We start from the raw sequence: 3,467 nt of genomic DNA, 5'->3' as shown, positions 1-3,467 counted from the left end.
GGTTTGGTGGGGCTTCTTTAAATATTTTGGCGGGGTTTTTCAACAGCGGGCTGGGGGTTGAGTGCATAGTTTGGTGCTGAGTGTGGGCTGAGGTCAGGATATTAGAGGAAAGCCAAACAGACTAGAGATAGACTGTGGAAGTCCCTTCTAATCTGGGGCATCTCTTTGTATCTCCTTAAGAGAAAGTACTTTTTAAGAGAAAACTGAAAAGGAGACGAGGAGCAGTCCCTAATTCTGCCAGAACTGAGCAGCAGGGCCATGGATCCTGGGGACGCAGGCTGAGTTCACAGAAGGTTCAAGGGACTAGGGCTTGCCCATGTGCTATAATGCTAAATCCAGTCATCAGCTTCTCCATACCTATTTATTTATCCTCTTCCAAGGAGTCTGACTTATCCTACACTCATCCTTCAGAGAGGCAGCTTGTATAATGGAAAGAGTATGGAAGTAAGGTATCTTGTTTTTTTCAGAGCTTCAAATAAAAAGGGAATATTAGTAAAATCAGGCACTTTCCATAAATCATTATTTACAGATGAGGAAACTGTTAACTTGCCCAAGGTCTCTGTGCTGCCCACACACATTTTACAAGGTTGCTGTGAAGAAAGACTAAAATGAGGTTGTGTGTGCACACTGTAGATTCCTAGCTAACAGCAGGACCTTCTCTTATTTCTACTTCTTACCTCTGTTCTGGAGATTGCAGGTCCAATCCTCCATAATCACAGCCTTTGCTCCACTACTTGGTGTAAGGCCGGTTGCCTCACTGGGAGCTGGGACAGGCCCATCCCTCTCCATGCTTGAAAATTACGTCACCAGAATCTGCACTCAGCATCTAGCTTCGCCACGCCCACCTCTGCACTCAACACTAAACTCTGCACTGGGCACCTAGCCAGCCGTTCAAAAACCCTGCCAAAATTTAAAAGAGCCCCACCAAGACCTGCCCAATAGTGTATTGCCCCATCCAGCCCGCTCACCAGAAATCCCGCCTACCTACCTATAGCAGCTTGCTACGTCCATGTCCTGCTTCTCCACAGCCAATCAGAGTGCCTTCCCTCCATATATAACCTTATGCCTGAGAGGAGTCAGGCTGACTTCCCTGGCCTCTTTGCCCGGGACCACAGACCCTCTCTTGAGCGGAATAAATTGGCGTCTAATTGTTCTCATGCAGGCCTCAGTTTCCTCATTTTTTAAACTCGGCAATAGACCTCACAGAGAATAAACCTTACACTTGGGTGTAGCAACCTTTCCATTCTCACATATCTTCCTGGGAATTGCCAGCATTCTCCCAGAAACTCTGGCAAGAAATTCTGGATTGAAGTTTTCTCCTTTTCCATTGTATTTCTTTTTCCATTCTCTGAGACTCTACTCAGAATGTAGAGTCTGAAGCAGTATCTTTTGAGCTAAAAGCTAAACTTAAGAACTTCAGCAGCCATTTAATCTTCAGGAAACCCTAAACACAGGCAAGTCTGAGTACCCAGTGCCCTGAAGAGTCAGATACTGGGAACGCAGACAGTTACAGACAGCAGTAAAGGTAAGGTTCCTGATGAACACACAAGTGCAGGGTGGTGGAAAGGCCCCTGCTGGGAGTGCCTGGATTCTAATTTCCACAATGTGATAGTTGGCTGGGTGACCCAGAACACGTTACTTTTCCTTCCTGGGTGTTTCCTTCTTATGTACAAATGGGGAAATGGCTGAAAAAAATCGATGACACATTGATGCCTGACTTGGTGTCTGGCCCTGTGTCAACTGTTGCATGTCAAAATTCCATTTAATCCTCACAACCACCACTTAAAAGTAGCTACAATACAACAAACCTCAAATTACAAGAAAGGAACCACAAAGAGTAACCTGCCTACACTCATATCAAAGAGCAATACCACTCTCTGAAAATGTAGATACACATCCCCTCCTACATTCACACTGTCAGTCTATAAAACGGTTCTGCCATACTGCAGACCTAAGGGACTCGTTGGTGCCTGACCTGGCCCGGACATGGGAGCCTTGGGCGCTACCTGCCTCACCTTCCAGCCAAGTGCTCCAGGCTACGCGGGCCCTCAGCCTGTTTTCGAGCAAACGACCCAGAGGTGTCTCGGATAGGAAACAGACATGCACCCCACTGCCACACACACAAAGCCCAAAGACACGCTCCAGGGGCAGAGGGGGCGCGTCAAGGTGGCCGAGTCCCAGCTCCAGCAGAAGAAATTAGATCTGCGGGCCTGGGGGAAGGCCCAATGGGGAGCAGCCGGGACACCAAATCTGACAATCCACTGCTGGACACTCACACCCTGTCCAGCGTCTGCTCCTCCCCGGTCCAGACACGGGGAGGGTCTCTGCAGGGAAGGACAGGGAGGACACAAGACGCGCCACGCGCAGAGCCCGTACACACAAAGGAGCCGGAATCGGAAGTACGTGCAGAGGCTCCTGGGAAATGTAGTCGGGCGCGGCCCGGTCGCCGGACTTGAACTGGCGGTAGTCGGGCTGATGTGAGAACCTGCACTGACCCCCAAAATACCCGGCTTGTTCTACCGCCAGAGACAAGCTCTTGCGCGGCCCGAAAAGGAAGGTTAACGTTGGTGCCCTGGGGAAAGCAGACTGGAGCCACTCGGGGCGTTTAATAAACCATGGAGGACTATTGTGAATTTTTTAGGGAGAGACAAGGGGAAGTCGGGAGAGCAGAAGTCCAGTCCCTTTATCGCGCTCCACGAAATAAACAGGGCTGCAGCGCCACTTCTGAGCGCCCAACACCACAGTCACACACCTGAGGTCCTGCCTTGTGCCAGGATCCTAACGAATGAGCCTCACTGTCACATTCTGGTTCAGTGGTTCCCACGCCCCTGCAGCCGAAGCAGGTGGTCCTCCGATGGGCGTTTGGGCTCCTATCACAGAAGTTCTGTGTTCCAGTTCATGGAGAGCTGGGGACCTCCCTGGGCCATCTTACATGCCCCTGCCCAGAAAAGTGTCCCGTTATTCCTATTTCTTATTTCCTGTTTCCTAGCTACTTACATATCTTATCACATTCCTCCAAATCCCTTAGTGATTGATTTTATATTTATGCAGGTTCCATTCCGCACCACACTCTCCATGATGGACCCTTCAGGATATAGTTCTACTCGGTTCTACTGGTACAAGAATGAAGACAGTTGAGTTATTGCTCTCTTTTTTGTCGCTTCCAGAATCAGGAGGTGGCAAGAACCAGCTTTTAGGACAGCCTCAGGCTTGCAACTAACTCCACCGCCAACCACACCCCTCAGGAGAACAGCTGTACCTAAATCCAGCCAATTTTTGCCCCTGTGCTCTAGATCCTGTCTTCCTGAGCGCGTTTCTGGACAGAATGTTCTGGGCATCCACAAAAATGCTATTGTATTATCTGGGCATGGTGGCGTGTGCCTGTAATCCCAGCTGCTCAGGAGGCTGAGGCAGGAGAATTGCCTGAACCCAGGAGGCGGAGGTTGCGGTGAGCCGAGATCGCGCCA

General features: G+C 49.9%; 1 long non-coding RNA gene across 3 annotated transcripts; it reads right to left on the bottom strand.

The window, feature by feature from the left end:
• Positions 1-499: 499 nt before the first annotated feature.
• Positions 500-2,384, bottom strand: LOC108281302. 3 transcript variants are annotated; one of them, XR_005195194.1, is made up of 4 exons: positions 2,016-2,384; positions 1,223-1,288; positions 678-733; positions 500-590 (listed from the first exon to the last, which is right to left on the bottom strand). It is a non-coding gene; the product is annotated as an uncharacterized LOC108281302 (long non-coding RNA). The 3 variants fall into 3 exon arrangements; XR_005195193.1 differs by having other exon boundaries at positions 1,223-1,444; positions 2,279-2,376; XR_001815936.2 differs by having other exon boundaries at positions 2,279-2,376.
• Between the last annotated feature and the right edge of the window lie 1,083 nt (positions 2,385-3,467).

This window comes from Cebus imitator, unplaced genomic scaffold (assembly GCF_001604975.1).
Source record: "Cebus imitator isolate Cc_AM_T3 unplaced genomic scaffold, Cebus_imitator-1.0 Scaffold223, whole genome shotgun sequence".
NCBI lineage: Eukaryota > Metazoa > Chordata > Mammalia > Primates > Cebidae > Cebus > Cebus imitator.
Note: the sequence above shows the minus strand (reverse complement) of the source record. Positions and strands in the feature narration are given on the sequence as shown.